Source organism: Schistocerca piceifrons, chromosome 10 (assembly GCF_021461385.2).
Source record: "Schistocerca piceifrons isolate TAMUIC-IGC-003096 chromosome 10, iqSchPice1.1, whole genome shotgun sequence".
Classification (NCBI taxonomy): Eukaryota; Metazoa; Arthropoda; class Insecta; order Orthoptera; family Acrididae; genus Schistocerca; species Schistocerca piceifrons.
This window is the reverse complement of record NC_060147.1, coordinates 38055865-38083200: the sequence shown is the minus strand read 5'-3', so window position 1 is coordinate 38083200 and position 27336 is coordinate 38055865.

Below are 27336 nucleotides of genomic sequence, written 5' to 3'. Positions count from 1 at the left end.
GAGAAGTTGAGCCCCATAGTGCTCAGAGCTATTTGAACCATTTTTGAACCAAAGACTTTCGTGGCAGCATAATTTACCCCTTTCTGAGCCAAAGTTATATTTAACCTTGAGTAGTGAAGATTATCCTTTCTTCTAGTGTTGTAGCCATGTACACTGCTATTACTTTTGAATTCATTCGGATTGTTAATGACAAATTTCATAAGTCAATATATGTATTGTGAGGCTACAGTGAAGATCTATAGCTCTTTACATAAGTGTCTGCAGGATGATCTTGGATGAGCTCCAGCAATTATTCTGATTACACGCTTTTGTGCAATGAACACTCATTTACTCAATGATAAATTACCCCAGAATATGATGCCATACGAAAGCAGAGAATGAAAATAGGCGTGGAAAGCTAATTTACTGAGATGTATATCGCCAAAATTTGCAATGACCCTAATAGCATAAGTAGCTGAACTCAAACGTTTCAGCAGATCTTCAGTGGTTTTTTTTTCCAGTTCAACCCCTCATCAATGCATACAACTAGAAATTTTGAATATTCTATCTTAGCTACCGATTTCTGATCGAAGTCTATATTTATTAATGGTGTCATCCCATTTACTGTGTGGAACTGTATATACTGTGTTTTGTCAAAGTCTAATGAGAGCCCATTTACAAAAATGGCTCTGAGCACTATTGTCATCAGTCCCCTAGAACTTAGAACTAATTAAACCCAACTAAACTAAGGACAGCACACAACACCCAGGAGCCCATTTACAGAGGACCACTTAATGATTTTCTGAAAAACATCGTTTACAATTTCATCAGTTAATTCTTGTCTGTTGGGTGTGATAGCTATACTTGTATCATCGGTAAAAAGTACCAGTTTTGCATCTTCGTGAATATAGAATCGCAAGTCATCAATATATATTAAGAACAGCAGAGGACCTAAGACCGAACCTTGCGGCACCCCATTCTTGATTGTTCCCCAGTTTGAGAAATCACCAGAGTGCCCCTTCGTGTAGCTTCAACTACCATTCAGCATTGACAGTCTATTAATTCCCGGGGAGTAGCCATAATCACGTGTGGAACCTTTTTACGTGAATTACGTAAGTACAAATGACAGCTCCACCGATGCACTGCCTTTTTATACCTTGGTATGTGATACTACCATCATCTGCATATGGCTATCTCATGACATTTGTCACATCGATGTATGTTCGTGTTTAGGAATAGAACTGTGTCCTCTCATTCTTATTGCCTATTACGTAGAAGTGGCAGTATGTGGTTATCACGCATCCTGCCACTCCATTCAGCCCTTCACCGCAGTGAATCACGCGCTATTTCTGATACACCTGCCTCCATTCGGGTTGCTTCATATGCACTGGTGTCACCCACCGGTAACGACATAGACCAATCCTATCCCCCTTTTTTTTGCCGGACGTTCAGAGACCGTGAATAGTTACATTTGAAAGAAAAACAGCCCTCGGTCACTATTTTTAACAAATTAACCTGGTTTCAGCACTGCTAGGAGTGTCTTCTTCAGAATTTAAAACAAAGAATGGTCTATATTCTATAACATGGTCACAGAATAATGACTAAAAACGTACTTATACGCTATCATATGTTTTTAGTCATTATTCTGTGACCATGTTATAGAAGATAGACCATTCTTTGTTTTAAATTCTGAAGAAGACACTCCTAGCAGTGTTGAAACCAGGTTAATTTGTTAAAACTAGTGACCGAGGGCTGTTTATCTTTCAATTAGATCAATCCATCGCCAATGAAACGATGCGATGAGGTACTATACCACGGTTCGCAGAAGACGGGATGGTGCCCCGTCTGGCATAAACATCAGTCGTAATTCTGCGACGGCAACGTTCTCCAATAGCGCTGGTAATTCATCGCGCCGCAATGTGTCATCTAAAGTACCTGTTAATATAGTAAAGTACATAGTCCTATGAGTCTTTGACCGACAATTTCTGCCCATATTGAGATAATGATCCGATCCTGACGTGTCACCTCCATGCTTGCTCGAGGATTTGCGTCTGCCCACACGTGCGTATTTTGGTAATTTACTATGCCATCTCTCGTGAGTCCTGCCTCAGCTGCCACAAGTAATAAAAAAGCGCTTATCTCAAAATACTTAGGTTTCCAGACAAAATTATAGGAACTTTTCTTCTAATTATGACCAATATTCCCTCCTGAAGTAATATGTGATACTTCTCTTAAACGCTCTGCACTTTGCGAGTAATTACAATTATTTTGCTGGCGGCGGTCGTCATAAACATGCTCGTCTGTTGTGGAAATACACGCAGAACCATACGACATACGTTTCTCGAGAACTCCACTCGCAAGTAGCAGTCCACAGCTCATGGTCTAATGATTAGCGTTGCTGGCCCAGAATCACGAGGTCCCGGGTTCGATTCCTGGCCGGATCGGGAATTTCCTCCGCCCAGGGACTGGGTGTTTGTGTTGTCCTCATAGTTTCATTATCGTTCAGGAATTGGTGAGGCTGGAAAGTGAAAAGATTTGGAATTTGTATGGGCGCTGATAATCAAGCAGTCGAGCGTCCCACAATCCAAACTCATGATCATCATCATAATCGTCATGGTAATTAACATGTGTCGTGCCTTTACGTGTGTTTCCACAACAGATGAGCATACGGATGATCAGCAACACTACGAAAATAACTCTACGTACTTGCAAACTGAAGTAGCAAAATATTTTTGGCTAACAATTTTTGGTTCAAAGAAAGTGATTTTTTAACTCGCCAACCAACCTCACGAATACATCATTTAGTTATAGATGACAAGCTATGCACTAATGTAAACAATGAATCTATAGAACGCACAATTATGGAGAATGAGGTGACTACTCCAGCATCCATAAATTGTTCATAGGCCTAATTTCGCTACAATAATTGTCACTTATAACTGAATGAAACTTCCTGCTACCCGCTGATGATGGCAGTGAGCTGCTGAAACATGTTTAGGCATTTAAAAGTACATTTGTTTATATAACACAGCGATCTGAATTCCTATGATTTTCTTTAAACTAGTTTGGGCCGCCTGTGGACTTAGGTACTTATGTATGCTGTGCTGTTGTCGTCTGGCAATTCTGGTGTTCTTGGTGAAGTTTAGTAGCTCTTGTGTTGTTAGTACCTTGAGCTTTTTTGTTAGACCAATATTCCTTTATTTATGTGCTATAGTAGTAACAATAACTGCGTGTGGCTCAGTGGTCTGATGAAAATATTTCAAATTGGTGCCACTTTGGCGACTTCCGTGTCCCTAACCTACTCCAGTTACGCACAACTTTTCTTTGAACCTTTCAGGAATTGTGTCATCTGAATTGAATGGTCGGTAAAAGGATCCAGTTATTGTTTTATAACAGCAACAAACACGCCACCACCAGTTGTGTTTAGGCTATCCTTTCGGAACAGGTTCTTCGCAAAAATTTCGGTTGAACTCTGCGCCTTTAGCCAGCTTTAAGTGCCTATAACGATTTGAGCATCAGTGCTGTCTATTAGCTCTTGGAGCTCTGGTCCTTTCCCAACACAGTTACAACAATTTACAGCTGTTATACCGATGGTTCCTGTATCTACGTTCTTCTTGTGTTCGGCCTGCACCCTTTGTAACTGAGACCCTCTAACCTAAAAAGCCGCCCAGTCCACGAGACAGGAATCGATCTTCACGTCTCCCAGTGGGGTAGATGTCCTAATGCATGTGGCGATTACTTTGGAATGAAACAGTTCCGTGGACGCGCTGTGGCGGATGTTCTGTTTTAATTTGACTACCCCTTATATACAATGTGAGTCACGCAAGACTTGCACCGCAACTGTTGCGGAAATGGAAAGTGCTATTGCTGTGCAATTTTCACAGAATGGATTGCTAGTGAGGGGGTCGTGTTGTTAGCTAATCAACAGATTGTAATAATATATAGAAACTGTATTTTTTTGTGCAGACATACACTTTTTTAAATGAAACAATGGCTATTGACATCAATGGTCTAAATGTAGCAGACTAAATTAGAACGTCAGCGGTGTTTGTTGCGAGATTCTAGTGCCAGTGGTTTACGAGATATCGTATTTTGAAAAGTTCCCACACCGGCACTTGTACGAGGGGAGTTTGAAAAGTCCGTGAAAAAAAATAAAAAAAAAACTACTGACGTGTTTGGGGTAAACCTATTCTATTTTTCGACATAGTCTCCTTTTAGACGTACACATTTCGTCCAACGCTGTTCTAATTTGTTGATCCTTTCCGAATAATAGGAACTGTCCAAGTCTGCAAAATAGCTATTAGTTGCTACAATCATCTCCTTGCTTGAATAAAATCTTTGTCCCGCCAGCCAAGGGAGTAAAGTCTGGAGAATAGGGGAGATGTGAAACGAGTTCTACTTCCATTAATTTTGCGACCGCAACTGCTGAGGTGTGTGCTCGTGCATTGTTGTGATGGAAAAGGACTTTTTTGCGGTCCAATCACCAGCGTTTTTCTTGCAGCTTGGTTTTCAAACGGACCAGTGACGATGAATAATATGCACCTGTAATAGTTTCACCCTTTTCCAGATAGTCGATGAGGATTATCCCGTGCGAATTGCAAAAGACAGTCGCCATAACCGTTCTGGCCGAAGGAATGGTCTTCGCCTTTTTAGTGCAAATTCTCCCTCAGTAATCCATTGTTTAGATTGTTGTTTGGTCTCAGGAGTATAGTAATATATCCATGTTTCATCCACAGCGACGAAACGACGCTTAAAGTCCTGCGGATTCTTCCTGAACAGCTGCAAACCATCCTTGCAACACTTCACACGATTTCGTTTTTGTCAAGCGTGAGCAATCGTGGAACCCATCTTGGAGATAGCTTTCTCATGTCCAAATGTTTATGCAAAATATTATTTACCCGTTCATTCGAGATGCCCACAGCACTAGCAATCTCACGAACTTTAACTCTTCTGTCATCCATCACCATATCATGGATTTTATCAATGATTTCTGGAGTCGAAACTCCACAGGGCGTCCAGAACGTTCAGCATCACTTGTGCTTATTAAGGGACTTAACTGCTGTGGTCATCAGTGCCCTAGACTTAGAACTACTTAAACCTAAGCTAAGGACACCACACACATCCATGCCCGAGGCAGGATTCGAAACTGCGACCGTAGCAGCAGCGCAGTTCCCGACTGAAGCGTCTAGAACAGCTCGGCCACAGCGGCCGGCATTGTCCAGGTCATTTGCACTCCATTTTAAGCAAGCGTTTCACGCATCTCAGTGGCTCTGACGTCAGGCGTCCTGAACCATATGTCCTATATATTTTGCAGGTGCATGCAGATCTATACGTGGATACCGTCTGCAGAATTTGTCACGAAAACAGTTAGTGATAAGGAAGTAATAAATTGCGTGTTGCCTGATGCAGCAGGTTTTCTGCAAGATCAGCGGAAATGTAGCAGGATATAAACGTCTTTCCTTTCATCATTTTGTGAGCGGTTTCAGCGAGAAAAAGTTTCATGAAGATGTGAAATTATCAGTAAAGTTTGTTGCAAGTCGCTAAATGCTCTCATTCTCAAATACTCGCCGAGTCAAGTCCGAGTATTTGCGCGCTGTTAGTTCCGCTCCGACAAGCCAAGCACCCAATTTCTAAATTTTAACTCTTGACCTACTGTGTTAAACCCGTAACTTTACATTATTCCTCTCAGTGAGTAGATTACGACATCATTTTTAACTTTTTAAATCGGATCAATAACCATCCGAAATGCCGTAAAATAAAATTTTTGTTTCGCCATAAAGCCGTTAGGTAGGCAACATGGAAAAAAATGGTTCAAATGGCTCTGAGCACTATGCGACTTAACTTCTGAGGTCATCAGTCGCCTAGAACTTAGAACTAATTAAACCTAACTAACCTAAGGACATCACACACATCCATGCCTGAGGCAGGATTCGAACCTGCGACCGTAGCGGTCACGCGGTTCCAGACTGAAGCGCCTTTAACCGCACGGCCACTTCGGCCGGCGCAACATGGAAAATAATGGCGTATGGCTCTGGTATATTGTACTGCATCTGCAGCAGCAATTTGAGCTGCAGTTGGTACCGCAGTGACACAACAAACTGGTACAAATCTGTTGCTTCAAAGACAGCTCCGAGCCGGACGCCCTGTAGCGTGCGTTCCACTGACTCGAAATCACCACCATAATTTGCAACTTTTGCAACTTCGGTGGTGTCAAGCGAGACATCATCGGAGGGTAGGTTCGATGTTTGTTGTGTTTTCTAATGAAATCTGTTTCTGCCTCGATGCCAGTGATGGTTAGAAGGAGACCTGTTGAGGGCCTGCAACCAACTTACCTGCTTGCCAGACACTGTGCACATATACTTGGAGTCATGCCTTGGTCTGAGGCGCGATTTCGTATGACTGCAGGAGCACTCTCGTGGTTATCTCATGCACTCTAACTGCAATTTTTACGTCAGCCTGGCGATTCGACCTTCTGTGCTGCCATTCACGAACAACATTCCACGGAGTGTTTTCCAACAGGATAACTCTCGCCCAAATACCGCTGTGGTGCCCCTACATGTTCGACAGAGTACTGAAATGTTGCCTGGCCTGGGTATTCGACCTTTTGTGCTGCCATTCACAAACAACACTCCACAGAGTGTTTTCCGACAGGATAACTCTCGCCCAAATACCGCTGTGGTGCCCCTACATGTTCGACAGAGTATTGAAATGTTACCTGGCCTGGGGATTAGACCATTTGTGCTGCCATTCACGAACAACATTCCACGGAGTGTTTTCCAGCAGGATAACTTTCGCCCAAATACCGTTGTTATATCCCAACGTGCTTGACAGAGGATTGTAATGTTGCCTGGCCTGGGTATTCGACCTTTTGTGGTGCCATTCACAAACAACACTCCACAGAGTGTTTTCCAACAGGATAACTCTCGCCCAAATACCGCTGTGGTGCCCCTACATGTTCGACAGAGTATTGAAATGTTACCTGGCCTGGGGATTAGACCATTTGTGCTGCCATTCACGAACAACATTCCACGGAGTGTTTTCCAGCAGGATAACTTTCGCCCAAGTACCGTTGTTGTATCCCAACGTGCTTGACAGAGGATTGTAATGTTGCCTGGCCTGGGTATTCGACCTTTTGTGCTGCCATTCACAAACAACACTCCACAGAGTGTTTTTCAACAGGATAACTCTCGCCCAAATACCGCTGTTGTACCCCAACATGCTCGACAGAGTATTGAAATGTTGCCTGGCCTGGGGATTAGACCATTTGTGCTGCCATTCACGAACAACATTCCACGGAGTGTTTTCCAGCAGGATAACTCTCGCCCAAATACCGTTGTTGTATCCCAACGTGCTTGACAGAGGATTGTAATGTTGCCTGGCCTCGGTATTCGACCTTTTGTGCTGCCATTCACAAACAACACAGAGTGTTTTCCAACAGGATAACTCTCGCCCAAATACCGCTGTTGTACCCCAACATGCTCAACAGAGTATTGAAATGTTGCCTGGCCTGGGTATTCGACGTTTTGTTCTGCCATTCACGAACAACATTCCACGGAGTATTTTCCAACAGGATAACTCTCGCCCAAATACCGCTGTGGTGCCCCTACATGTTCGACAGAGTACTGAAATGTTGCCTGGCCTGCTCGATCACCAGATCTGTCTCCAATCGGGCACATATGGGACATCATTCACAAACAGCATTAACTGTCCCTGTACTGACCGATCATATGCAACAGCCATGGTACACCCTTCCACAAACTTGACATCCGACGCCTGTACAATACAGTGCATGCGCGTTTGCATGCTTGCATTCAACATTCTGGCGGCTACATACGCTATTAATGCACCAGCATATCAAATTTGCAGTGCCTTATCTCGCGCTTACATTATCCGTGACCTTGCAGTGTATGTTACCTAGATAAATATATTCTCGAAATTTCATTACTCTGCATTCATTTTTCGCGTTGGAATTTTTTTCGCCACTGTGGATAGTGTTTAATCAAATGAATGTGGTGCATTTCTCATTGTATTACTCGTTGGACTGTGAATTAAGAGAATCTTCGATAGTATCTGTGATTCTATTCCGAATAGTTTGTATGTCGTATGTGATACACAACCAGCGGTCAGATCGTGAACGGAACCTTCCAGTCGGTTACGTTTCCTGGAGCAGCCTTCTCTTGTTTTGTGGCAGATTTCTGTAATTACCTGAGGTATAGTCTTAACGCAAACGACACACGGAGGGCTCAGACGAAAGGCAATTACTGCTATGACGGGATGGACGTATAATTGTGCAGAAAACCAGGTGCGGTTACATATTTAGCTCTTGGACCTGTCAACAACGAGTTTATTGTCTCGAGGGCACTACGGATTTAATTCAGCACTGTGATGCACCGTCCCGAATGGGTAATAGCGCCGCGAGGAATTAACCGAGCGGTCCAGGGCGCTAAAGTCATGGGCTGTGCGGCTGGTCCCGGCGGAGGTTCGAGTCCTCCCTCGGGCATGGGTGTGTGTGTTTGTCCTTAGGATGATTTGGGTTAAGTAGTGTGTAAGCTTAGGGACTGATGACCTTAGCAGTTAAGTCCCATAAGATTTCACACACATTTGAATTTTTTTTTTTTTTTTTTTTTTTTTTTTTTTTTTTTTTTTTAAATAGCAATGGCGCGATGCGTGTGCACTAACACTAATAAGATATGCTTCAGAACGTCTGTAAGGTAACCTGTTCGTAAATTTCGAAGACTTTATCATTTGTCACGCGTAGAAGAGAATGTCTTTGCTGACACCGTGTTCATTTAACACATGCGACGGTTTGCCTTTTATGTGCTTTTTGTGGACAGTTGCGTGGTCTGCTTTGCGGTAAAGCATGAGAAAGTGCTGTATGAGTGTCCCACTAGTGTACCGCCACCAACTCGTCAGCACAGCGGTGGAACCGTGGTCCCCTTTCCCACGCTGCAGGGAGCGTGCGAAATGAAAGTGCGACTTATTTATGTACAGGGTGGAGCACAGGAAACGCCATGTTTTTTGAACCACTAGTGCGCGGCGACGAGAGGGGGTATATTGACCTCGAATGAATGTTGGCAGACTGCCCATACAATGCAGTTTCAGTCGCTATAGAGCGTTGGAGCGTACAGCATCGTGTGTTCATTGCCGAGCAGTATCTTAGAAACAGTGATTCCGTAGTCACAGTACAACGTCTTTTCCGTCAAAATTTTAGAGTTGTGCTGTGCCTGATCGAAATACTGTACCCCGATGGGTTGCAGCGTTTAGAAGTACTAGATCCGTGATGAAAAACACACCACCTGGTCTTCCCCGTTCAGTTCGTACTCCGGAAAATGGACACTGAATGAGAATGGTAGTTCTTGCTAGTCCGAAACGACCGGCTAGACTACAGGCTGTAGCGCTGGGTATGTCACGTCGTTCGCTTCACCGCATCTTACGTGATGGTCTTAAGTTTCACCCGTACAGGATGATGATCGTCCAGCAGCTTGTTGTTGTTGTTGTTGTTGTTGTGGTCTTCAGTCCTGAGACTGGTTTGATGCAGCTCTCCATGGTACTCTATCCTGTGCAGGCTTCTTCATCTCCCAGTACCTACTGCAACCTACATCCTTCTGAATCTGCTTAGTGTATTCATCTCTTGCTCTCCCTCTACGATTTTTACCCTCCACGCTGCCCTCCAGCACTATATCTTCATATACAACTAGAAAATTTTTCAAAGTCGTATTGTTTCGTCCTACACTCACTCAAGGTCACCCGTGGTCTAGGGGTGCCGGCACGGTAGCTCAGCGTGTTCGGTTAGAGAGCTGGTTGGTCTCTGTAATTAAAAAAAAAAAAACTGAGTGAAACGATCAACAAACGAACTTAACGGGATGTCATGTGACGTCCGCAACGAACAAACACAACGATCAACAACGAACAAAAGGGGAAAAAAGTGGGTAGCGTCTTTGATTCATAATCAAAACGTCTTCGGACCCGGGTTCGATCCCCGCCACTGCCTAAATTTTGATAAATAATCATCATTGGCGGCCGAAGACTTCCGGCATAGGAAGTCAGCCTCATTCTGCCAACGGCCTTGTCAAAGAGGGCGGAGGAGCGGATAGAGGTTCAGGGCACTCTCTTGTCTTAGGGGTGGGAAATTGCCCCTAAAGGCGGAAGAATCAGCAATGATCAACGACATGAGGATGCAGGAGGCAATGGAAACCACTGCATTAAAGACACGTAACGTGTATCCACAGGACATGTGGACTGTATTTGAAGAAGTGTCATGATGATCTCTCCATTGGCAAAAAAACCCGGAATAGTCCCCCATTCGGATCTCCGGGAGGGGACTGCCAAGGGGGAGGTTACCATGAGAAAAAGATTGAATAATCAACGAATGGATAACGTTCTACGAGTCGGGGCGTGGAATGTCAGAAGCTTGAACGTGGTAGGGAAACTAGAAAATCTGAAAAGGGAAATGCAAAGGCTCAATCTAGATATAGTAGGGGTCAGTGAAGTGAAGTGGAAGGAAGATAAGGATTTCTGGTCAGATGAGTATCGGGTAATATCAACAGCAGCAGAAAATGGTATAACAGGTGTAGGATTCGTTATGAATAGGAAGGTAGGGCAGAGGGTGTGTTACTATGAACAGTTCAGTGACCGGGTTGTTCTAATCGGAATCGACAGCAGACCAACACCGACAACGATAGTTCAGGTATACATGCCGACGTCGCAAGCTGAAGATGAACAGATATAGTGTATGAGGATATTGAAAGGGTAATGCAGTATGTAAAGGGGGATGAAAATCTAATAGTCATGGGCGGCTGGAATGCAGTTGTAGGGGAAGGAGTAGAAAAAAAGGTTACAGGAGAATATGGGCTTGGGACAAGGAATGAAAGAGGAGAAAGAGTAATTGAGTTCTGTAACAAGTTTCAGCTAGTAATAGCGAATAACCTGTTCAAGAATCACAAGAGGAGGAGGTATACTTGGAAAAGGCCGGGAGATACGGGAAGATTTCAATTAGATAACATCATGGTCAGACAGAGATTCCGAAATCAGATACTGGATTGTAAGGCGTACCCAGGAGCAGATATAGACTCAGATCACAATATAGTAGTAATGAAGAGTAGGCTGAAGTTCAAGACATTAGTCAGGAAGAATCAATACGCAAAGAAGTGGGATACAAAAGTACTAAAGAATGACGAGATACGTTTGAAGTTCTCTAACGCTATAGATACAGCAATAAGGAATAGCGCAGTAGGCAGTACAGTTGAAGAGGAATGGACGTCTCTAAAAAGGGCCATCACAGAAGTTGGGAAGGAAAACATAGGTACAAAGAAGGTAGCTGCGAAGAAACCATGGCTAACAGAAGAAATACTTCAGCTGATTGATGGAAGGAGGAAGTACAAACATGTCCCGGGAAAATCAGGAATACAGAAATACAAGTCGCTGAGGAATGAAATAAATAGGAAGTGCAGGGAAGCTAAGACGAAATGGCTGCAGGAAAAATGTGAAGACATCGAAAAAGATATGATTGTCGGAAGGACAGACTCAGCATACAGGAAAGTCAAAACAACCTTTGGTGACATTAAAAGCAACGGTGGTAACATTAAGAGTGCAACGGGAATTCCACTGTTAAATGCAGAGGAGAGAGCAGATAGGTGGAAAGAATACACTGAAAGCCTCTATAAGGGTGAAGATTTGTCTGATGTGATAGAAGAAGAAACAAGAGTCGATTTAGAAGAGATAGGAGATCTAGTATTAGAATCGGAATTTAAAAGAGCTTTGGAGGACTTACGGTCAAATAAGGCAGAAGGGATAGATAACATTCCATCAGAATTTCTAAAATCATTGGGGGAAGTGGCAACAAAACGACTATTCACGTTGGTGTGTAGAATATATGAGTCTGGCGACATACCATCTGACTTTCGGAAAAGCATCATCCACACAATTCCGAAGACGGCAAGAGCTGACAAGTGCGAGAATTATCGCACAATCAGCTTAACAGCTCATGCATCGAAGCTGCTTACGAGAATAATATACAGAAGAATGGAAAAGAAAATTGAGAATGCGCTAGGTGACGATCAGTTTGGCTTTAGGAAAAGTAAAGGGACGAGAGATGCAATTCTGACGTTATGGCTAATAATGGAAGCAAGGCTAAAGAAAAAGCAAGACACGTTCATAGGATTTGCCGACCTGGAAATGCGTTCGACAATATAAAATGGTGCAAGCTGTTCGAGATTCTGAAAAAAGTAGGGGTAAGCTATAGGGAGAGACGTGTCATATACAATATGTACAACAACCAAGAGGGAATAATAAGAGTGGACGATCAAGAACGAAGTGCTCGTATTAAGAAGGGTGTAAGACAAGGCTGTAGCCTTTCGCCCCTACTCTTCAATCTGTACATCGAGGAAGCAATGATGGAAATAAAAGAAAGGTTCAGGAGTAGAATTAAAATACAAGGTGAAAGGATATCAATGATACGATTCGCTGATGACATTGCTATCCTGAGTGAAAGTGAAGAAGAATTAAATGATCTGCTGGACGGAATGAACAGTCTAATGAGTACACAGTATGGTTTGAGAGTAAATCGGAGAAAGACGAAGGTAATGAGAAGTAGTAGAAATGAGAACAACGAGAAACTTAACATCAGAATTGATGGTCACGAAGTCAATGAAGTTAAGGCATTCTGCTACCTAGGCAGTAAAATAACCAACGACGGACGGAGCAAGGAGGACATCGAAAGCAGACTCGCTATGGCAAAAAAGGCATTTCTGGCCAAGAGAAGTCTACTAATATCAAATAGCGGCCTTAATTTGAGGAAGAAATTTCTGAGGATGTACGTCTGGAGTACAGCATTGTATGGTAGTGAAACATGGACTGTGGGAAAACCGGAACAGAAGAGAATCGAAGCATTTGAGATGTGGTGCTATAGACGAATGTTCAAAATTAGGTGGACTGATAAGGTAAGGAATGAGGAGGTTCTACGCAGAATCGGAGAGGAAAGGAATATGTGGAAAACACTGATAAGGAGAAGGGACAGGATGATAGGACATCTGCTAAGACATGAGGGAATCACTTCCATGGTATTAGAGGGAGCTGTAGAAGGCAAAAACTGTAGAGGAAGACAGAGATTGGAATACGTCAAGCAAATAATTGAGGACATAGGTTGCAAGTGCTACTCTGAGATGAAGAGGTTAGCACAGGAAAGGAATTCGTGGCGGGCCGCATCAAACCAGTCAGTAGACTGGTGACCAAAAAAAAAAAAAAAAAAAAAAAAAAAAAAAAAAAAAAAAAAAAAAAAACACTCAATTTCGATACCGTCATCGACACCACGGCATCATCAGCTAACAATCGCAGATTGGTGCCAAATCGTTTATGTTTATAGAGAACAATTTGCGGTTCCAGGCATGACATAAAGAAGTGATGGAGACTTTTTTTTTTATTTATTTGTCATAAATTCGTCGTCTCTGCCATCACTAGTCTCGCGTTGTGACCCGTATCACGGTACTTTATTTGGCTAGTGCTGTTTTTGCTACCCTGATTGATTTGACCGTCTGCGGTACTGGCAGTAGTGAGATCCGCTACGGCACAGCAGAGAGGTAAGTAGGCCCTTGAGCGCTTGTCGGCACGTGCAGGCAGGCAGCCTGCAGCAGAGCAGGGAGGGGCTTCTGCGGCCGACCGCGCGCGCGCCCTGTGGGGAGACAAGACTGCACGGCTCGTGTTATTTCCAGAGCTCCGGCCGGCGCTGCACGTACAGTGGCGTAGCGTGGCACACAGCCTGCTTCACGCCAGGCGCTTTCCGCTCTGATTCCACTCCTAGTGGCACCTGCACGTCACGCGCTGCGTACACGTCAGTAGGGCGGAAACTTCCTGGCAGATTAAAACTGTGTCCCGGACCGAGACTCGAACTCAGGACCTTTGCCTTTCGCGGGCAAGTGCTCTACCGACTGAGCTACCCAAGCACGACTCACGCCCCCTCCTCACAGATTTACTTCTTCCAGTACCTCGTCTCCTACCTTCCAAACTTTACAGAAGCTCTCCTGCGAACCATGCAGAACTAGCACTCCTGAAAGAAAGGATATCGCGGAGACATGGCCTAGCCACAGCCGGGGGGGATGTTTCCAGAATGACGTTTTCACTCTGCAGCGGAGTGTGCGCTGATATGAAACTTCCTGGCAGATTAAAACTGTGTGCCGGACCGACACTCGAACTCGGGACCTTTGGCTTTCGCGGGCAAGTGCGCTGCCAATTTGGAAGGTAGGAGACGAGGTACTGGCAGAAGTAAAGCTGTGAGGATGGGGTGTGAGTCTTGCTTGGGTAGCTCAGATGGTAGAGCACTTGCCCGCGAATGGCAAAGATCCCGAGTTCGAGTCTCGGTCCGTCACACAGTTTTAATCTGCCAGGAAGTTTCATATCAGCGCACACTCCGCTGCAGAGTGAAAATCTCATTCTGGTAACATCAGAAGGGCTCTGTCTCAACTAGGGCTGTTCATAAAATATTGATATATCGATCTGTCGATGTTTTTATTTTACGGTATATTTTTATCGCAGTTTTCGGTAAATATTTGAAATTGTTCAAAAGTAGTAGTCCGAGTGCACTGGGAGTGGGGGTCATGTGAATGGAATAACAAGATTTCCGATGTGAAGAAATACCACACCAGTGGCGTTAAACGACAATTTGTAACGCAACTAGCGTGATATTTCTTCTGATCGCCCGCCATTCTTCAGAAACAGTTGCTGAAAATGACGAACAAAAATCTAAATGACAAAGTCGGTCTTTCTGTGGCCGGAGACGTGTGACGGGGAATGCTTACGTAATCGGCGCTGGGCGCTACCCACGGAAACAGCAACTTTAAGCTCCACCACACAATTTTTACACTACAACCGCTAGGTTGCTGGCGTTTTCAGAAATAAAAAGACTGGAAGTCGACATCAAGTGTTCCGGACAAATCCGGTATGTGACGAAACCCAACGAAGGACCTGTCTGACACCATTTATTCTGCCACTTACATGTAATTACTATTATTAGCATAGTGGTTATCGCCAAGCGTTAATGTGCATCGTTTTCCTTTCAATTCTTGCAAACCGGCCGCTGTGGCCGAGGATGTTCTAGGCTCTTCAGTCCGGAACCGCGCGACTGCTACGGTTGCAGGTTCGAATCCTGCCTCGGGCATGAATGTGTGTGATGTCCTTAGGTTAGTTAGGTTTAAGTAATTCTAACTTCTAGGGGACTGATGACCTCACAAGTGAAGTCCCATAGTGCTCAGAGGCATTTGAACCATTTTTAACGTGCAGAACCTCATTGATTCTCTTGCTGCACCTCTCGCAGCGGTCCGCTGCAAAAGCCGGTTGTTTAGGCCTCTGACAGGTGGTCGCCTTACTGTGACAGGACAGAGTATATTTGTTAAATAAAGTGAATATTTGTTAACGAAATTGTAACTAATTATGTATTTTGCATTCTTGCGGCTCTTAGGGAGACACAGTGAAGGGTTCGTATCCCGCGATACTAGCAAGTATGTACACCGTACGGTGTATGGCGGAGTTTACTTCCTATTCCATTACATATTAAAATTTCTTCCCACTGCACTTGTGCATAGGGTACTACGAAGAATGGCCGCTTGCAGGACTGTGTGAGCACGAGCTATACTGCGAGGGCCGTTCAGTAAGTAATGCCCCACATCTTTTTTAAAAACACATTAATATACACAGACAAACATCGTTGTTGGTGCTTCACATTTCGTGTATGTTCTGGCAGAAGCGAGAGCCGTAGTACAGGGTTATTACAAATGATTGAAGCGATTTCACAGCTCTACAATAACTTTATTATTTGAGATATTTTCACAATGCTTTGCACACACATACAAAAACTCAAAAAGTTTTTTTAGGCATTCACAAAAGTTCGATATGTGCCCCTTTAGTGATTCGGCAGACATCAAGCCGATAATCAAGTTCCTCCCATACTCGGCGCAGCATGTCCCCATCAATGAGTTCGAAAGCATCGTTGATGCGAGCTCGCAGTTCTGGCACGTTTCTTCGTAGAGGAGGTTTAAACACTGAATCTTTCACATAACCCCACAGAAAGAAATCGCATGGGGTTAAGTCGGGAGAGCGTGGAGGCCATGACATGAATTGCTGATCATGATCTCCACCACGACCGATCCACCGGTTTTCCAATCTCCTGTTTAAGAAATGCCGAACATCATGATGGAAGTGCGGTGGAGCACCATCCTGTTGAAAGATGAAGTCGGCGCTGTCGGTCGCCAGTTGTGGCATGAGCCAATATTCCAGCATGTCCAGATACACGTGTCCTGTAACGTTTTTTTCGCAGAAGAAAAAGGGGCCGTAAACTTTAAACCGTGAGATTGCACAAAACACGTTAACTTTTGGTGAATTGCGAGTTTGCTGCACGAATGCGTGAGGATTCTCTACCGCCCAGATTCGCACATTGTGTCTGTTCATTTCACCATTAAGAAAAAATGTTGCTTCATCACTGAAAACAAGTTTCACACTGAACGCATCCTCTTCCATGAGCTGTTGCAACCGCACCGAAAATTCAAAGCGTTTGACTTTGTCATCGGGTGTCAGGGCTTGTAGCAATTGTAAACGGTAAGGCTTATGCTTTAGCCTTTTCCGTAAGATTTTCCAAACCGTCGGCTGTGGTACGTTTAGCTCCCTGCTTGCTTTATTCGTTGACTTCCGCGGGCTACGCGTGAAACTTGCCCGCACGCGTTCAACCGTTTCTTCGCTCACCGCAGGCCGACCCGTTGATTTCCCCTTACAGATGCATCCAGAAGCTTTAAACTGCGCATACCATCGCCCAATGGAGTTAGCAGTTGGTGGATCTTTGTTGAACTTGGTCCTAAAGTGTCGTTGCACTGTTATGACTCACTGATGTGAGTGAATTTCAAGCACGACATACGCTTTCTCGGCTCCTGTCGCCATTTTGTCTCACTGCGCTCCGAGTGCTCTGGCGGCAGTTTTCCTACGTATCTGTAGTGTGTCGTGACCATATGTCAACGAATGGAGCTACAGTGAATTTATGAAATCGCTTCAATCATTTGTAATAGCCCTGTACAGCGTCAAAATGGCGTCTACATACGACCCACCTTACTATTATTGAATTCTTGTGTGCAGAAAAAGGAATCTCGGTGAACCTCCATAAACGTTTGCGTGCAGTGTATGGCGATGCTACAGTTGAAAGGAGTACAGTTGGGCGATGGGTAAAGAATGTTATAATCTCAGGAAATGCAGAAACGGAGCTCCACGATCAGCCGCGTTCTGGACGTCCTGTCACAGCCACTGCTCCAGACGTTCCGAATCGTGTGGATGCCGACAGTTTGCTCTACAGTTGTCGGTCAACATTCGAGGTGCGTCTGTGATGATCGACACTCTCAGATATTCAAAGAGGTGTTCAGGATGGGTTCCACGAATGCTTACAGCGGACCACAAGATACAAAGAAAGGCCATTTCCTCTGAATTGTTGGAGCGTTTTCAGACAGACGGAGATGCCTTTTTGTCACGGATCGTTAGGGCGGACGAAAGCTGGGTGCACCACTTTGCGTCGGAAACAAAAAGGCAGTCCAAGGAGTGGCATTATCCTCATACACCACAAAAGAAGAAATTCGAGACAATGCCGTGTGCCGGAAGTACAGTGACAGTGTTCTGGACGGCTGGCATGGCCGAGCGGTTCTATGCGCTTTAGTCTGGAACCGCGCGACTGCTACGGTCCCAGGTTCGAATCCTGCCTCGGGCTTGGATGTGTGTGATGTCCTTAGGTTAGTTAGGTTTAAGTAGTTCTAGGGGACTGATGACCTCAGATGTTACGTCCCATAGTGCTCAGTCATTTGAACCATTTTTTTGAACAGTCTTCTGGCATTGTGATGGCGTCATTCTCGTGCATGTGATGCCAGGAGGGTCAGCCATCAATTCAGATGCGTATGTGAAGACCCTGAATAAACTCGAGAACCGTTTCCGAGGTGTTCGATCGGACAAGAATCCACCAGAAATCTTGCTCCTACACGATAGTGCACGCCCAGACACAAGTCGGAGAACCCGGGAACACATCGCCAAATTGCGTTGGACGTCATAGCCTCATCCAGCCTACAGCCCAGACCTGGCACCCTCGGACTTCCATCTCTGTGGGCCGCTTAAAGATTCTCTCCATGGAACACACTTTGATGATGATGATGAGAGTATCAGTCGTGCAGTGAAAACATGGCTACGCCTACAGGACAAGAGCTTTTCGACAGTGTTGGCGCCGCGCGGGATTAGCCGAGCGGTCTTAGGCGCTGCAGTCATGCACTGTGCGGCTGGTCCCGGCGGAGGTTCGAGTCCTCCCTCGTGCATGGGTGTGTGTGTTTGTCCTTAGGATTATTTAGCTTAAATAGTGTGTAACCTTAGGGACTGATGACCTTAGCAGCTAAGACCCATAAGATTTCACACACCTTTTTGAACAGTGTTGGCGTACGGCCATAGAACGCCATGGAGACTACGTAGAAAAATAGGAAATGAACATGTTGATGTGTATTGTGACTCTTAACAGTAAATATGTCCGCCCCCGGTAGCTGAGTGGTCAGAGCGACAGAATGTCAATCCTAAGGGCCCAGGTTCGCTCAGGCACTGGGTGTTGTGTTGTCCTAATCATCACCATTTCATCCTCATGGACGTGGAAGTTGCCGAAGTGACGTCAAATCGAACGGTCGACCCGACGGGAGGCCCTAGTCATGCGACATTTACATTTACAATAAATATGTTCTGAGGAAAAAGAATGTGGGAAATTACTTATTGAACGACCCCCGTAGTTTGACAGTGTGCCTCTGCACACAGTGTGTTGAACCCGGCAGTGAGTGAGTCAGTCAGAACAGACGAGGCTTGCTGGTTCCGCCTGCCTGCCACACGGCATGAATCAGTAGAGCCAGCCAGCCGGTCACGCCCACGGCGCTTTGTTCGCGGCCCGCACCGCGAAACACACGCTGCCGGCCGCCGCATTGTGAGTGACTGCTGTGTGCCCTACCCTACCCCACCCTACAAAATAGCACGCCGCGTGTGGGGCCCTGCTCACGTGCTTTACGCTGCAGCGTCACTCTCCGTACGGTGTCCAAACAAAAACCTTAACGCTGCGTTTCATGCTGCAGCTGCCCTACGTTAACCCTGGAGCGGTCGCGCGGACTACATACGCGGGTGAGCCAGAACATTACGACTACCTGCTTAATAGCTTGTCTGCCCCTGTTTGCAACGAAATGCATCACTGATCCTGCGTGTCAGGGATGCCACAGTTTGCTGGTACGTTTTTGGAGATATACGACATTCGATGTCTACGCACACTTTGCGTAAATAACGGCCCGCTGATTCACGTACGCGGTGTTGCCCCCCTATACTGAACCATGTGGGTTTGATAGGATTTACATCCGGCGGTTTTGTAAATGCGCCGCATTTAACTGACAGTGCAGTTCGCAACACTTCAATTGATTTTATATTTCATATTTGTCAACAACACACATAAAAAACAAATGTTCCGTATTGTTTAGTTACTTTTGGCATGTTGAAGCCATATATATGGACAGCCATAGAGTATTTCACTCATTTTCACGGCGAGGTAATCCTGAGTTATTTAGTGTGTTCATCGAGAAAAGCTCGTCCACACAAGATGTCGATGGAAACATTGTAGAACATTTGGAACCTCGTTATGGAGACGCTGGAAGTCTACCTGGGGAAAGTAATGGCAACGTCCTGGACGATTCTAAGATTAAAGGGATTTGTTTTTTAAAAAGGGAATTACCTTGTAGATCAATCAGTTGTATCTGCACGTGCACTGGGGTGCTTTGAACTGAATTGGTTGTTGTTGTTGTTGTTGTTGTTGTCTTCAATCTTGGGACTGGTTTGATGCAGCTCTCCATGCTACCCTATCCTGTGCAAGCTTCTTCATCTCCCAGTACCTACTGCAACGTACATCCTTCTTAATCAGTTTACTGTATTCATCTCTTGGTCTCCCTCTACGATTTTTACCCTCCAAGCTTCCTTCCAACACTAAATTGGTGATCCCTTGATGCCTCAGAACATGTCCTACCAACCGATCCCTTCTTCTAGTCAAGGTGTGCCACAAATTTCTCTTCTCTCCAATTCTATCCAATACCTCCTCATTAGTTATGTGATCTACCCATCTAATCTTCAGCATTCTTCTGTAGCACCACATTTCGAAAGCTTCTATTCTCTTCTTGTCTAAACTATTTATCGTCCATGTTTCACTTCCATACATGGCTACATACAAATACTTTCAGAAACAACTTCCTCACACTTAAATCTATACTCGATGTTAACAAATTTCTCTTCTTCAGAAACGCTTTCCTTGCCATTGCCAGTCTACATTTTATATCCTCTCTGCTTCGACCATCATCAGTTATTTTGCTCCCCAAATAGCAAAACTCCTTTACTATTTTAAGTGTCTCATTTCCTAATCTAATTCCCTCAGCATCACCCTACTTAATTCGACTGTGGTAAAGAATCTCAAACACAGCTCGAAAAGAGATGCAGGATTGGCAGTGTCTTCGAAACGTTTGAGAAATCACCTCACCATTGTTTTAAAACCACAATGATGTCTCCGAACCTCCCGTTTTCTTTAATGCCAGTCAGCTTAGGGAACTGGACTGGATGTCTGAATTTGTCCGTTGTACTACGCGATTTTCTTTTAAATTCATCCCCCTGCCCTGTGGGCAGTTGCAGTCAAGTCCACTTAAAACTCGAAAACACGAGGTCTGCTTTCCGTTCCGGATGTTCTAATTTTCGTTCCTGCACTTCTCCTTCATAAATTCAGCAGTACCGAGTTTTGAATCGAAAAATCGTTCCAGTCGTCTTGGCTCAACCAACGTACTTTTCAATAAGTCTCCATAATCTTTGTTCAGTTCCATCGTAAACTGTTGTAGATGAATTCAGAATAATCCTTGCGACGTCAGAAATGTTACTATTCGTACCACCAGTTTGTTCATCTGCTCCTTGCCTGCATATTTAGCGCAAAGTGCTTCTTGATGTACAATAAATCCCATCTGTCGAGCGCTGTAATTTACTGCTCTGTCGTTGTCAAATAGATCTCTGAATTCTTTCTGCGTGGGATTCTAATGTCGTTTCGTGGAAAATTCGCAGTACCCGTCGCTTATGCGACTGCACGCTGTATATTGAGAATTCTCTTGCCTCTCGCCTGTCATTCCCATTCGTTTTTAGAGGCCTGTGACGATAGATCGCTAGCTGCCCCTTTTGCGCAAACAGCCACTGGATATGTGAACGGCCTTCACACCGCAAACAAATAGCGAAGGGTAAATAGCACTGACACCACGATTCTGCCGAACTGAAGAGATCTGTTGCTGGGTCCAGCCCACTCGTCTCTTATAGGGTTCCCAAAGGATTCTGCTTTCTCGCATAGCTGTACAACAATTCAACCGAATCAAATTAATGTTTTTTATTACCATAAATAGAATAGACAATACTCAACTTTGTACTGCAAAAACGTGTCGCAAGCGATGGGCGACATGCAAATAATCAATGTCTTTCGCTGTGTAGAATATCCATGCAAGTAATGTACACTCATGCTCATAAATTAAGCATAATGCTGATGCATCGTGAAGCAACGCTCTGGTGGGCGGTTTGCGGGTTTAAATCACCTCGGGGAATGACCATGCGGTGCATCTGACCTGCGGTCGTCGCACGGTGGCGCTGGCAGCAGTCCACATACGCAGAGGTGTGTTGGTGCATGTAAGAGTACGGTGCAGCGAGTAAGTGTGCAGACGTTTTCAGACGTGCGAATGGTGGCTGTGTGTCGAAAACGGCTCAAAGAACACGTGTTGATGGCGTTTTGAGGGGTAGAATACTAGGGCGACTGGAGGCTGGTCAAACACAGCAGGTCGTAGCACAGGCCCTCCGTGTGTGATCTCAACATTATGGCAACGATTCCAGAAGACAAGAAACGTGTCCAGGCGGTACAGTACGGGACGTCCACAATGTACAAAACCACAAGATGACCGATATCTCACCATCAGTGCCCGCAGACGGCCACGAAGTACTGCAGGTAGCCTCGCTCGGGACCTTACCGCAGCCACTGGAACAGTTGTCTCCAGACACACAGTCTACAGACGACTGGACAGACATGGTTTATTCGCCCAGAGACCTGTAAAGTGCATTCCACTGACCCCTCGTCACAGGAGGGCCCGTAAAGCCCGGTGTCAAGAACACAGTACATGGTCATTGGAACAGTGGTACCAGGTTATGTTCACGGACGAGTCCAGGTATAGTCTGAACAGTGATTCTCGCCGGATTTTCATCTGGAGTGAACCAGGAACCAGATACCAACCCCTAGTGCTTTTTTTCTGAAAAAAAAAGCAAATAAAGCAAATAAAGAATTCAAATACCATCAACTCCTGAACAATAAAAGAAAATGGTATCGTACACTTCAATTGACCTGTAATAAACCTGAGATGAAACAGGTGAGCCCAATCAACCCGTCAGTCAATGACATCGCTTTTCCCACAAAAAACTGTACTGGTATCGTTCGTATTGCAATTACCAACACGAAAAAATGAAATAAAAAATTTACGTCCGTGAAATACATCCTTGGTACTCTTCCAAGTTCTGAACATTGCCAAAAAATTACTTTGTCAGCGAAAAAGTTTAGGGGTACGCATCCCCCAGCGTTCCCCCAGAAAAAGAGCACTGCCAACCCCTTAATGTCCTTGACAGGGACGTGTATGGAGGTCGCGGTTTGGTGGTGTGGGGTGGGATTATGGCTGGTGCATTTACACCCCTGCATGTCTTTGACAGAGGAACTGTAACAGGTCAGGTGTATCGGAACGTCATTTTGCACCAATATGCCCGCCTTTTCAGGGGTGCAGTGGGTCCCACCTTCCTCCTGACGGACGATAACTCACGGCCCCACTGACCTTCCATCGTGGAGGAGTACCTTGAAACAGAAGATATGAGGCGAATGGAGTGGCCTGCCTGTTCTCCAGGCCTAAACCCCATCGAGCACGTCTGGGATGCTATCGATCGACGTATCGCTGCACGTCTTCAAACCCCTACGACACTTCAAGAGCTCCGACAGGCACTGGTGCAAGAATGGGAGGCTATACTCCAGCAGCTGCTCGACCACCTGATCCAGAGTATGCCAACTCGTTGTGCGGCCTGTGTACGTGTGCACGGTGATCATATCCCATATTGATGTCGGGGTACATGCGCAGGAAACAGTGGCGTTTTGTAGCACATGTGTTTCGGGACGGTTTTCTCAACGTATCACCAATACTGTGGACTTACAGATCTGTGTCGTGTGTGTTCCCTGTGTGCCTATGCTGTTAGCGCCAGTTTTGTGTAGTGCCACGTTGTGTGACACCACATTCTGCAATTATCCTTAATTTATGAGCAAGGGTGTATATGGATCTTAAGTATTAGCTCTTCTAGTGCTCTCTTCTACTCCGGGTCTTCTAGTGTCCGTCTTCTAGTGTCCGGCCGAGGCCGCTCCTAACGTGGTGTGGTCCTAGTCAGCCAGCTATTGCCTGACGTCGTGTCACAGCCTTCTCTGGTCTTGCGTTCTCCATGTACAGTCGTGGACAAAACGAACGGGACCCCTCGCCTTTCCGTTATGCTGATCCGCACAACTTTGAAGTCTGCTACACAGCATAACAGGCAAGGCGACGAAGTGCTACCAACATACTATGCACAGGCGTGAAACTGACAAACTATCCGAACTTTGTCAGACTGTTTTCAATCATGTGTATGAGTATATTAATGATGATTAGTATGTTAAACACAACACATAAATATAAGATGTAAATGAAAGAAGAAACGCTAATTAGTATGAACTGTACTACTAAAAATGAATTTCAACTTATCGAGATAACATAACTGTTTTAGTAAGACAAAGTACTCCAGTTACGAATTAGCAAAATAATATGCGTATTTGGCTGCAAAACGGTCTGTGTGAACGTTCAGACCAGTCACACTGGATTACCGTTGCTGACCTACAATGAAAGTGTGTGCAAATTTAGCAATGCGTCAAGATTCATAACGAAATTCAGTTAAAAATCGTTCAGTGCCACACGTAAGTCTATTCAATTATCGACAGAAGCGGGAAAAGTAATCAGTAAGAGGTATGAAATTCTACAAGAGTTTCATATTGACATCCACAGGGCGCCGGTACAGAATAAAGGTAGCAATAAACCGTATTGGGGGCGCGAGAATTTCTTAAAATTGCTTTACTGCTAGTCTACTGCCTCCATCGGGATTAGAGCCGAAAAACAAACCAGACCTCCCTTGCAGTAGCAAACACCTTTCACTACGCTAGCAGACAGCCCTCTATTATTACCCTAGACTTGAATAAGCTGGCAATTTCGGAATGAAAATGGCAAAATGATCTGCAGTTTCTGTTGCATAGAGCTTTCTGGACTCAAAAACAAGAATTTTCTACCTTTATGTCACCGCTTATGTGACAATCATTCGGAATGTTTATCTAAGTAACAAAATACTGTTATTAGCGAGTAAATTTAGTAGGATAATTCTGCACCACCCCAGGAAATAAACGGCTACATAGCTGCCAAACGTATTCTACAGTGTTTCAAATTCTTCATTAGAATCGCCACAGCCAGAAGACGTTCATTAGCCGAAGTGTTTCTTACGCTACCTAGCAATGGGAATGCTCGCACTTCTAAAACGCGGTGACATTAACACTGGGATCAGAATTACCACGTGTATATGCAAATGGATTTTAGTTGCATTCCTATAAACGTGATTTAGATCTAAAGCATAGCTACAAGTAATATGCTTGATATATCGACTGCAACTAGAACATTTCGAATACAGAGTAGGGGGAATTATTTACGCGGCCCTCATCTTCAGTAACTGTTGTAGCTATTTTCGTTGTTAGGATTTCGTCACCTAAATCGGTAAAAATGGAACCCTACTAGTCTCACTTTCCTGACCGTCTATCAGTCTACCCAGCCCTTAAAACCCGTTTTGCTACTTCGTAACGATCTGGGGTACTTTCTTTTACTAAAACAGTTATGTTATCTCGATAAGCGGAAATTAATTTTTGTTAGTACAGTTCATACTAATTAGCTTTTCTTCTTTCATTTACATCTTATATTTACGTGTTGTGTTCAGCACACTAATCATCATTAATATACTCATACACATGATTGAAAACAGTCTGACAAAGTTCGGATAGTTTGTCAATTTCACGCCCGTGCATAGTATGTTGGTAGCATTTTGTCGCTTTGCCTGTTATGCTGTGTAGCAGACTTTAAAGCTGTGAGGATCAGCATAACGAAAAGGCGAGGGGGTCCCGCTCGTTTTGTCCACGGTTGTACATGCCAGCGTTTGTCGTTACGCCGAAACACTTGGCCGGCCGAGAAATGCCGCATCGCAATGCTAAATGAAATGTCACGCTGTTACTGGTACTTCCTAGAAGGACCGAGGAAAGCCTAGTGACAGGGTGGGCGATGGCCAGCCCGCGGTCCGCACACGCTGCACGCGTCAAGTTTGGCACGCCGTGAAAGGACGTGATCTAAAGGGTCCTTCAAACGCTGAGATGCATACGGTGTGTGCGCAGACAAATCGTTGCGTGTGAATTGACCGCCGACTGAAAAATTTGTCTACGGCTCTGTACTTTTTCAGGCTACGGATTCAAGGGCCCTTTACCCGCTCTGGTTTGTCTGAGCAGCTCATGTTCGCTACGACCGACTGCCGATGTGGTCTGCAGAACTGAATTCGCATTTCCACCTGGCCGTGCGGTTCTAGGCGCTGCAGTCTGGAACCGCGAGACTGCTACGGTCGCAGGTTCGAATCCTGCCTCGGGCATGGATGTGTGTGATGTCCTTAGGTTAGTTAGGTTTAACTAGTTCTAAGTTCTAGGGGACTAATGACCTCAGCAGTTGAGTCCCATAGTGCTCAGAGCCATTCGCATTTCCACCTTCCAATCACAGTGCAGGTTTCGCACAGTCCTGTGTCATAGTCCGAGAGTGCAGAGTATTTTCTGGTCATAAAATTGGCCATGAAGGCCCAACGGTACCGACCGGCCGCCGCGTCATCCTCAGTCCATAGCCGTCACTGGATGCGTATATGGAGGGGCATGTGGTCAGCACACCGCTCTCCCGGCCGTATGTCAGTTTACGAGACCGGGGGCGCTACTCCTCAATCAAGCAGCTCCTCAGTTTGCCTCACAAGGGCTGAGTGCTCCCCGCTCGCCAACAGCGCTCGGTAGACCAGATGGTCACCCATACAAGTGCTAGGCCAGCCCGACAGTGCTTAACTTCGGTGATCTGACGGGAACCGGTGTTATCACTGTGGCGTTGGCACTTTCTGGTCATGGCCAAAATAATTATGCTCGTTAATCCGATAATTATTCCTTCTAGTGGTATTATTTCGGGAGTTATAAAAAGAAAGAGGTCAGTACGAAGCAGATGGATGAAAGAGTGGCTTGCTAAGTGTGTGCTTGCACTTGTTAATCTTTTGAAGAGACTAAATATTTAAAAAAGGACTGCTTCAACCATCTAGGACGAAGAGACATTCTTTTTTTAGTATATGAAATGAAATGTTGGGGTGTCATTGAGTGCCAGGAGCCCCCAACCGGCGAAGTTCGGTCGCCGGGTTGCAACTCTTTATTTCAGCTGACGCCACATTGGGCGACTTGTGCGTCGGTGGTGATGAGATGATGATCATCAAGACAACACAACACTCAGTCCAGGAGCATAGAAAATCGCCACGCCAACCCTGCCAGGAATCGAACACGGCCCAAGTGCATAGTAGGCAAGCACGTCATCCCCCCCCCCCCCCCCCAGGTAAGCAGGGGGACGCTTTCAGTATATTATACCGTATATAAGGAGAAATAACGAGTCCTTTTTAAAGACTTGTCGGTCTTTAACGACCATCATCAGATCTGTTTCATAAAAACAAAGTAGTACTACTGACAACATGACTCGTGCATGTGATGTGATTTATATGTATTTGACAATGCTGGTGCTGATTCCGCATTTAACATTTGACGATGCCACTATGGCTGCAGTATATTAGGACTTTGTTTTTATGAAACAGATCAGATGATGGTTGTTAAAGACCAAAAACGGTAATCTGTTATCAAACAGTTTGTGACCATAGACGAAAATTAAAGGAAAATGATTACATATACGGGTCACTGTTTTTTCGCGGCAATGTCGCAGCTTGTGGAACCGAGGTACTTGGCAACTGGCAGAAGCTATGCTGATCTGAAATGTTATTTCGTCATCATCAGTTAGCCATATCATTCCGGAAACATGTGTCAAACATGAATTATTACAGCAGTTCATCTGATCTGTACGTCTATTGTACCAATTCAAGCGCCACCAGACATCGCATAGGCCGAACACAGACAGT